The following is an 11,493-nucleotide window of genomic DNA, read 5'->3' as shown; positions in this document are numbered from 1 at the left end:
AAGTCTGGAGTGTATGAGGTATATAGAAAACCCTCGGAACTATCTGCCTCGGTGTTTTGTGGTTGTCGATTTTACAAACGAGGCTTTTTCTTTTCAACTTCCAGAGTGTTTTTATGTTATTATGGTATAGAATGCTTAGTTATATATAAATTATGGTATAACATATAAAATACATAATTTTTATCTGTGCAGGAAGAATAGGAAGACACATGGCTAATATATACTTCTTGTGTGGAATCTGAAATGATGATTTAATTTTGATATTTCAGAGAGTGAATCCTTTTGATTTTTGTTCATCGAGCTTCTTGTATCTGTGGGCTGTAATTTTCATCCAGTTTGAATAATTCTCAGGTGGCATTTCAAATATTTTTTCTTCCCCTTTCCTATCTTATTCTCAACTCCAAATGTATTTGTTAGACTGATACTGCTCACAACACCTGAAATCCAATTTTTTTTGGAGTTATCTCATCGATAGAACCTTGAGTATTTTATTTCTCTTTTCTACATTTTTGTATTATTTTCTTTCTCACATGCATATTTATATATAGGAAATGCACTTGGTTGAAATGAACATGTTCTATATGCAAAATTTTGGAATGTAAATAGTAAGGAAAATGAGAAGGAAAAAGAATAAGTGGCTTTTATACCATGGTATAGTAAAATATATAAAGATCTATCTTTTTCAGGTTATAGCAGGCAAACAATAAAGCACAATAAAGAGCACAGAAAAAATTCTCATTATATTTGAAAAATGTAAGTTTAATGGTAGAAATTATTGGGTGGGTAAAATGATTGTCAGTTAATTGTGTAAAAGCAATCGGTTGATTAAGAAAAATATAAAGATTGGCTTTTGCTTCAGAGCTGAATATTTTTTAGATAAATGTTTAATTATGATTATAAAAAATAGAAGATTTTTGCAATGTCTTGAAATATGAAAGGACTTCTTAAACATAAAAGAATTCAAGAAGAAAAATTGGTAATTTTTCCAAAAAATTAAAGTTTTCTTATTTGAAAAACATACCAAAATGAAATTTATATAAAGGACATAGTGAGATTAACTGCCTATAGCAAGCATAACAGGGAAAAAAAAGGAATATCCCTGTTACATCAGTAGCTTCTAAAAGGCTTAAGGAAAATCTACACATATAGTGTATAGTAAATGAATAAATAATAAGTATAGAAATGGCTGGCTGAACTAAAAATGTTAAACTCCAGGTTTTTAAAGAATAATTTTTAACTTTCTTTTTATTGGTTATACAGATCGTGCAGTTTTATCATCTCTTTGGGACCTAGTTCAGCAAGTTTTATATCACTTGACCTAGTGATACAACTTTATTCAAGGTAGATTACACATAATTATTAAGAAAACTAGCTTTGGGGAGAGATTTTCTCCATCTGGCTGTATGACATTGTGTAAGTTATTTTTCTGGTTTTGTCGTCTATAAAGTAGAGATAATTTTACCTACATTATTGACAAATGTTTTTACAAAAAGAAAATTTAAAGTATTCAACTATTAAATTACATTTCAAATGCTAAATGATAGATTTAGCAAGCATTCACAGTGTAAAACCTTGTATTAAGTTCCAAATTTATGATAAATATATACGAATGAGTTACATGTAACGTACAGGCACCACACACAAACACAGACACATGCATGCATTCACAATATGTTCTGTATTGTGTGATTAAAGGTCATTGTTCTTTTCTCTTTTGTGTCTACTACTTCTAAGAATTTCCAAATATTTCCATTTTCCAAAATATTCCACATGAGCATGTGCTACTTATTGAGTCAGGAAATAATAAAAGCAATCAATAAACTTTCCAAAAATTTCTCTTTGTTCTCATCTTGTTTATTGTTTTAGCAATTATATAGTATGCCAAAACTAAAATTGCCTAGTGTTTTTTTTATCATGGGGAGTCCATCTTTACTTCTGCCATCTGGAAATGTGGTTTACACCATAGAGAGTAGCAGATCAAATACAATGAACTACCATATGTGACAGAATTCAATTTTGTTCCAAAATGTTGTATAGTAAAAATTTGATTGTATGCAGTATTATACCACCTGCATTGTCACAAAGAGGTATTTCCGTAAGTTTTGCAACGACGAAACTGTTCATTGTTTTTCACTTTTTCTTTTCCCATGGATATTAACACTATAATTCATATATTGTCTGGTTAATTGAACCAACATGCATTAAAATTAGTCTAAGATAATTACTCTTCCCTTCTACACAAAGGAACAATGTCATTACGTGCAATAGAAACTGTATTCCTGAAAGCAATGCAATTCACTTCAGATTTGACTTTCTATTGTGTAATTGCACTATCACCAGAGGAAATGGAAAACATTTTTACAGATGTTTACATATTATCAGATATCAGATTTGGAAAGTTGACTGGGAAAAATATTCCATACGCTTTTGTCAAAATTTTCAAGTTATGTGGTGATTTGTTTATAATTCAGAAAACCTTTTTCTGCTCTCCCTGTGCTTTAACTATTAAAATATCGTTCTTTAGAGTGGATAATGATTTAAGATACAGAACAGTCTTTTCTGATAGTACAGATGAAATGATCGCTGCCCTTCAAAAGCAGAATTAATTGTCTTCTCTTTTCACCCTTTCTTTTCTGATGTGAGTTGGTCAGCTTATCATCTCAACCATTGCTTTATGGTAGGCTGTTGGCAGGTACACTTGAAAAATACCCTAAGTAGACAATGAAAACCTCATAGACCCTGCCTCACAGAGAAAAACTAGGAGAACTTACCCTAATCCTGATAACAAAAGTTGTTTTTGTTTTTGTTTTTTTTAATGGGAAACTTACAGCTTGGAAAATCAGCATTAAATTCCGTACTGGAACTTCCAGAAGAGCCTAGTTATTCCCTCTAGTGTTAGTGCACTGTTAGGTGGTCCTCAGTCAGAAAAGAAGTAATCAGTGGAGCCCTGCATCCACTACACATATTAAGCATTGGTTATTAGCGGTTTCAGGAATGAATAAAACTAAAAGCAGTTTTGAACCCAGACCAAACTCTGGTACTGAGATGTCTTCCCTGGAAAACTTACGGGCAGTAAATACAGCTATTGCTATTTGCAACCAAACTTTCTTTACATTTTGGGTACTTTTTTGTTTGTTTACCTCACTCTTTTTTCATCTGTTGATTAGATCGCCTTTATCAGATTTTATAGATTATAGAATGATTATAATCAATACATGAGGGAAGGCACATGCAGACACACACATCCATATATATTTTTATAAAGGTTTCAAATTTTTATTGAAGTTATAGGTACATTTTACATTCTAATTAGTAAAGTATAAGTTTCAGTTTCTACACCTCCTTTACCAGCATTTTTAATTGTCTGTTTCTTTTGTTGTGTTTTTAAATTTTTGGACGTTCTATTAGTTACGTACTGGTACCTCAGTATGGTTTTAAATTGATTTCCCCCTAATGACTAAATCTATTAAGTATCTTTTTCTTGTTGTTTTTTTCTTTCATAAATCCTCTTCAGTGAAGTTATCCAATTTTATTGGCTGTTATCTTCTTTTTGAATTGTAAGAATTCATGACAGCTTTGTGCTTCCTGCAAACTTTCCTTCAGGATGTAACTAGTATTTTCACTTTATTAATATTCTGTTTCAAGGAATCTAAGTTTTAAATTTTTATGAAATTCAATTTATCAATCGGAATTTATAAGTTATGATTTATAAATCATATTTTTATGCCCTGCATAATTGTGGCCTAAGCAATAGTCACAAGGGATTTACCCTGAATTTTCTATTTTACAAATTTCAGTTATATATTTAGGTCTGTAGTTTATATTACAGAGTATGTGTGCTGGTTCAGGATTTCTTTCCCGTAAAACTGTCCAGTTATTCTAGAACAATTTGTTGAAAAGACCATACTTCTCTCATTGAGTTTTCTTGGCATCTTGGTCAAATATCAATTGGCCACATATGTCTGTCTTTATTTCTGGACTTCATGCATAGATCCACTTACAGGCATCAAAGGAATCTCTTCTTTGTTCTATCTAGAAGGCTCACCTTATTGGAAATCAGTCAAATAATTTAATTGTGTGGGTTTCAGAGTTAGAGGGTAATTCATTAAGGCTTTCATGTGACTGTTAAAGAAGAAATATGGCTCGAGAAGTATAATTCAAAATAATAAAAGTCTATAATTTACTAGAGTTGAGAACATACCCTTTGCACAGAGAAGAAAAATTTTAAAAAGGGTTGTGTTTTTTCCACTGACTCAAAATATCATATGCAGTAATAGTTAATATAAGCTAACAGGCATATTACAAAAAAAAAAAAGGTGTGATATGATTGACAGTTTTTTATCTGGAAAATTATTCTGCCTATGACATTGATTATTAAACTCTTTTTCTAGCATCAGGGTCCTGGTTGCTCACTAGGGCTGAAAATCAGTCATAGATGAGTTTAGCAAATATATTCAAAGTATTTTTTGTTCAAAAAGTGATGAAGATGCAAGCTAAATATTCTCCAGAAAAGATGGAGAGCTGAGGATATCCAGAGAGCCATAATTTAGGCCTGATCCCTGATGATTTTTCTCTCACACCTGAAGAATTAAAAATAATCTCTATTTTCTGGTAGGTAATGTACACATTTGTTTCTAAGCTTAGGTGTCAACTTATTATATGGTTTGCTCAATAAAGTTCTGGATATTTTTTACATTACAAGTAGCATCTTTCAAAGAGAAATGGATTACAAAATGAAAAATAGAGTGGGGATGAGTAACCTGTTGTCCAGTCATGTTAAAAAATAATGTGATCACTCTGTGAAATACCTTCAACACCACCACACTATAAAATCTGATGTGACCTAATCAAGAAAAGAAAAAAGAGTGAGGTAAGCAAACAAAAAAATACCCAGAATGTCAGAAACGATTGGTTATGATTAGCAATGACCCTATTTATTGCTAATAGATTTTGCAAGGAAGACAAATTCAGGGGAAAATGATAGCAAAGGGTCACCCTGGGACATACAGAGGACAAGAACAGTTCAGGATGTGCAAGAGTAGATTAGCAGCACTAATTCCCTGGGCACAGCATATGAAGTCAAAAACAAAGACAATTACCTTTGCCACATATGGCTAAGTATTTTTGCCAGTTGCTCAGCACTGAACGCATGTGACTGTTATGTATTTGCCAAGATTCAGTTACAGCAACTACTTTGTCTAGCTTAAACAGAAAGGGTCTTCTATAGGCTATTTGTTGGCTGACAATTTTTGGAGGGGCCAGGAAATCAAAGCTTGTGATACATAGCCAGGACTTACTTGTGTCCGAACTTAGCACAATTTTTTTTTTTACAAAAAATTATTTGATCCACTGCACTGATACTCAAAAAGCCAGGGCCAGTACAAGACAGCCAGTATCTTTGCCAAAGAAAAAGAAATAACCTCCTCAGTGAATATGGCTAAGAGAACTGAGAGCACACTCTGCCTGCACCACAACTTTCAAATCTTTGGAAATGTGTGCTGCTGTTTGCCCTTGTCTTGTGGCAAGACATCGTGGGAAATTTCGCTCTGATTCTACCTAGGAATGCATGCTTCATAAGGTAGAGAAATGCCAAAATGAGGCTGTGGGCTGGCACATTTGACAGATACTAACTATAATATAATTTCTCATTTGTTGTGTGTGATTATGCCTAATCTAGTGTTTAAATGAAGTATATATTGTTAATAGCCCTAGATAATAGAGCTTTCTTTCTTAACTAATTTAAATGTAACCTTCATGAACTCCAATGTCCTTCGCATATATGGTGTAGATAAGTGGACTTGGTGTACGTGACCATAATTTTGCCTTCAAATTCAGCTACATTTACAGGGAAAAGCAAAATAAACAAAATCTGACAGAGAAAGTATAGTTAAACAAGCTATTTCTATATAGGTGAGCGAATTTTCACTGAAGCAGAATTTTTTCTTGTGAAATTTCAAAAGGAGGACTTCTTTTGAAAGTAGAAGCAAACAAGTCTTAAGTAGATTCTATCATGTTTCAACTAATACATGCACACATATTAGGAGGCGAAATATATATATATATAACATTATATAATATTATTAAGTATGATTACATAATATTTTATTATATAATGTAATATATTAAATATATATTTTCATATGAAAAGATAATGTGTAGAATTACTACAAATCAAGACTGGTAATCAAGCTTCATCTAGAATCTGGAAGGAATATAAATTAAAGTTTTTGGTCAATAGTACTGAACTGGAGAATTGTGGTCTTTAGAGGTCTATCTCATGAAACAAGAGATTTCCATTCAACATGAATGACAGTAAATGCACTTTATTATTCTCTGTTGTTTGAGCTCCCCAGTGATTCTTTTTGAGGACCCACACAATTAGGATCTAATTATTATTATTCAATAAGACAATAGTCGTGTCTTATTGAAGACCCATATGATTAGAATCTCAGATATCCAGGAAGTGTGACGAGCATGTAAACAAAATTGGTAGCAGGTTATTTATTGTTTGATATTGTTTTCTCATCCTTTCACCAATAACAATATATATTTCTATTGTACTCACCTTGCAAAATGCCAAGCCCTGTTGGATCCAGTGCTTTCTTTACCCTGCACCTGGATAGGAGTAGCTGAAAGTAAATACTGTTGCACATACTTTTGCTCTGGTAGGAAACACTGTACATCCAATTCCTGTTGCTTCATATATTATCTTCATCCTGATGACTCTGGGAAGAAAAGAGTTAAGAGCAGGTTTCCTCTCTCCTGGGCACTCAAGAGGCAATGCTGATCTCGGCAAAAATCTACTTATAAATATTGCAGTGCGATTTATAGCAGCAAGATTATCTGAGGCAGTTCTTACCTAAGAATTTTTTAAAGCAGAACATACCATTTGTCTATATCACTTATTGAAAATAAACCTGGGATGCAGAGATTTATGGGTCAAAGCTCGCTGGAGAATGAAAGTTAGCTGCGTGGCCTATCTACTTGTGTGACCGACTAATGGAGTATAGAAACCAGGACCTCATACGAAGACTGCTTCCTCTGTGCTTAACTGTCCCATGCACATCTGTTTCTTTTTCCAAATTCAATATTCACAGGGTGGGAAACATGTATGTTTTTGCTTTGCTCAGCTTTGTTTTTTTCTTTTGTTTTGCTTTACTTTTATTTTATTTTGTCATGGAAGCTGTATCTGATGGGTTTGTGGTGATCTGAGAGACTATTATTGTAAGGCTGCAATTAGCCTACTTTTTGCTTATATCTTTCACTAATCATTAGGAAAGTTTAATGATGAGTGATATTTATTATCTGTGTGCATGTCTTTTGACAAACCAACCATCTGTGATACTATACCTACCAAATAACAGTACCCCGGACCTTTTCCCTAAATTCTAACCTGCATGTCCAATATACATGGACCTATTAGAAGGATTTGAAATTCAAACTTCTAAAGTCTAACTCTTCTACACATTTCAGTGTGTTTCTCCCTCAGACTTCTCTATCAAAGGAGCTATTAACTCCATTTGGTCCATTTTTCCAAGACAGAACTTCTAGAGACATCGTTGACTTTTACCTCTCCAGATCCAAACCCTTCGCAAGGGGTTGAATTTACCTGAAGAATTTATCCTATATTATGTTTGTTCCATTTTCTCCATCACAGTCCTAGTCCAATCATCACTATTTTTGAACAGATTATAGCAATTACCTCTTTAGGGGCCTCCCTTCTATTTTAAAATGTGACCATAAAATCCCTTTTAATGAAATCAAAGCAGGGCATGTTTTTAATCATTAATTCAACTCTTATTTATTAAAATCTCATTAGTGGTTTCCTTTCTTATTCAGAATAAAATCTAAAGGCCCTACAATATTTGGCCCTGGGTTTGCTCTCTCAATTACTTTATTCCATGATCATTTAGTGTATATGATTGTTGTGATATGTTAGGGTAAAATTGCTTATGTGCCTGTTACTATACACTGTGTTATCAAATTTCCACAGGGTAACATGTTTTGCTAGGTATTAGAATAAGAAAATAAGACCAAAAGTATAACTTCTGCTCATGAATATGGCATATTCAGATATTCATCTGGTAACATGTTTTAAAGAAATATATGGGAAACATTTCCATTATTTATTTATTTGTTTCTATTAAACTTTATTTTAATGGGTTTCAATATTTTGTGACATAATTTTGGTCAAGTTGTTTCCCTTAAAAAATACTGATTTTAGGGCTTCTGGGTGGCTCAGTCAGTTAAGCATCTGCCTTCAGCTCTGGTCGTGATCCCAGGGTCCTGGAATCGAGTCCCACGTTGTGCTCCCTGTTCAGCGGGAAGTCTGCTTCTCCCTCCACCCTTCCCCCTGCTCGTCATCTCTCTGTCATTCTCTCTCTCTCTCAAAAAATTAAATAAATAAATAAAATCTTTTAACAGATAATGATTTTAAAAACTAATAACTTAAAACTACAAAAAAAATCAAATGTTCATCAAAACACTCTCCTTTCCTTTTGAAGGTTTTACGATGCATTGTTATCATTGGCAAGTATTTTACTATTAAACATTTGTGACCAATTGGGACAAACAGTTCTAAGATTATTCTTGCACATTTAATTAAGACTAGGATAGCGGGTACTAATGGTAATAGTCATTTGGCCTTCTGAACTTTCTGGACAGACTAGGTAACCTTGCTAGCCTTGGTAATGTTCTTGCCGATTGCTTTGATGACACCCACAGCCACTGTCTGTCTCATGTCCCAAAGAGCAAAACAACCAGTCAGAAAATCTCAGCTCACATGGGCTTTCTAGGAACCATAGCAATGATACAGAATCACCAGATTTCAAGAATTTGCAGCATTTTTCTGTCTTCTTCCCAGAAAAGTGATCATTTTTTTTTTCCTTCAGATCACCAAACTTGCAAACAGTGTGTGAGCTCTGTGACAATCCAGCACAGGTGCATAGCCAGCACTGATTTGGCCTGGATGGTTCAGAATAATCACCTGAGTTGTAAAACCAGCTGCTTCCATTAAGGTGTCATTTTTGCTGTACTAGCCATGTTACCACAACTAACACCTTTGACAGACATGTTCTTAACATTGAAGCCCACACTGTCCACAGGAAGAGCTTCACTGAAAGTTTATGGTACATATCAAGAACTTCACTTCAGTTGTGATGTTGGTTGGAGTAAAGGTGACCACCATGCTAAGTTTGAAAACACCAATTTCCACTTGGTCCACAGGGATAATACCATTGCCACCAATTTTGTAGATATCCTAGATGGGCAGGTGCAAGGACTTGTCATTTGGATAAGTTGGTGGCAGGATACAATCCAGAGCTTCAAGCAGTGTGGTTCCACTGGCATTACAGTCTACACAGGTGATTTTCCATCCTTTAAGCCAAGGCATATTAGCACTTTGCTGTAGCATGTTGTCACAATTCCAGCCAAAAACTGGCACAAATGCTACTGTGTTGGGGTTGTAGGCTATTTTCTTAACGTCGTGCTGACTTCCTTATTGATTTCCTATATCTCTTCTGGCTGCAGTGTGGTTCAATGGAATATGTTTTGTTAAGACGAACAATTAGTTATTTCACACCTAGTGTATAAACCAGAAGGGCATGCTCACAGGTGTGCCCATTCTTGGAGATCCCTGCCTCAAATTCATGTCACAAATGATAGGATTTTCTTCTTTTTGAAGGATGAATAATATTCCATTGTATGTATATATCATATTTTTGTAATCCATTTGTCTGTGGACATTTATGTTGTTTTTATATCTTGGCTATCGTGAACAATGTTGCAATAAACATGGGAGTATAGATCTCTCTCCTGATTTCACATCATTTAGGTAGATACCCAAAAAGTGGGATTGCTGGATCATTGGTAGTTCTATTTTTAATTTTTTGATGAACCTCTGTATTGTTTTCCATAGAAGCTACACCATTTTACATTTGCACCAACACTGTTGAAGTGTTCCAATTTCTCCAAAATCTCACCTCTAACTGTTGGTGAGGTATGGAGAAATTAAAATACAGTTCGCCATTGCTCAAATGGTTAAACACAACTATTCTATGATCCAGTAATTCCACTCTATGGTTTATTTGCAGACAAATGGAAAACTTGTTTTTTAGCTGATGAATGGATATACAAAATATGGTATATTCAAACAGTGGAACTTCATCCAAACATGAAAACTAATGGACTCCTCAAACATGCCCTAACATGGATGAGTCATAAAAGCATTATGCTAAGTGAAAGAAGTCAATCACAAGTAGCCACATAATTCATTCATATGAAATGTTCAGAATAAGTAAAAAAATCACACACATGATAGGCTAGTTGTTTCCAGGGTCCGATTGATGGGCATGGGGTGATGGGGAATGGCAGGTAAAGGGCAAACCAGTGGGATTTGTTACTGTAGTTGAACTTAATAAAAACTAATGAGTTTGCTGCTTTTTTTCCTTTATTTTACAAAATAAAGAGTATTTTAAAATTAGTTCAAAACTCTGTATTGAATGAAAATAATGTTATGAGTTCAATATCATGATGTGCCAGTATTACAAAATTTAAGACTCAAACATATTTTGGGGGGGGTTTATGTTAGGCTCAAAGTTTTATCACTCCAAGATTGTATTTTAAATAGTTAGATTTTCCATTTTTATCCTATTTTTGAGTGCTTCAATGATGTTCAATAAGCTAAAAGAATTTAAGTAGGTCCCTAGAACTTCACTGGATTGTTTGCACAATGACCTATGATAACATAAAGAACAGATGTATTTTTAAGTTTGAATGGAAAATATAGTCACTGAGGTACTGATATATTTTAATCAACATTTTTTAATATCCACTAAGATTTTAAGAAATACTCTAATAAAAGAGTGAAAACTCAAATTAGCTGAATAATGTATTTTGCCACTACTTGTATTTGCCGCTTAAAATGAACATTAACAATAAAACAGTGAGTTATTGGGGTTTGATAGTGATACATTTTTTAAACAAACACACAAACAAAAGCGAATCATTCCATTTCTTCCAAACTTTTGCATCAACTTTTAATGAAATTTATATGAGATTCTGGAGAAGCCTTTATCACATCCTAATTTCTCAAATATTTATATGAATAATTTTTATGCTGTGCTACTCCCTAACTGAAAGAAAAAAAATAGTTTTTTATATAAACCATGTCATTCACCATTCCTTATTTCAAATAACACATTTGATGGCAATGATCTTGTGGTTTTCAAGTATGGGATTTATAGTAGGCACGTGTTATCAACTTACAATTAAAAAGTACTTATTTGAGAAAATATCACTTATATATAGAATGCAGTATTTGATTAAAATTAATTCTGCTACTAAATAGGGTTGATTACTAGTGGCCTAGCTGGCAGAGAGCTTTCATATTTTACAAGCATATGAAAATTTGGGTTACTGATTAAAACATTAAAGTTTTTGGTATTACAAAGTAAATGTAAGTTGGGTAAATAGTAGAATAAAAAAAATCTTCTG

This window comes from Ursus arctos, unplaced genomic scaffold, assembly GCF_023065955.2.
Source record: "Ursus arctos isolate Adak ecotype North America unplaced genomic scaffold, UrsArc2.0 scaffold_17, whole genome shotgun sequence".
NCBI lineage: Eukaryota > Metazoa > Chordata > Mammalia > Carnivora > Ursidae > Ursus > Ursus arctos.
The sequence above is the reverse complement of the archived record's forward strand: the minus strand, read 5'-3'. Positions refer to the sequence as shown.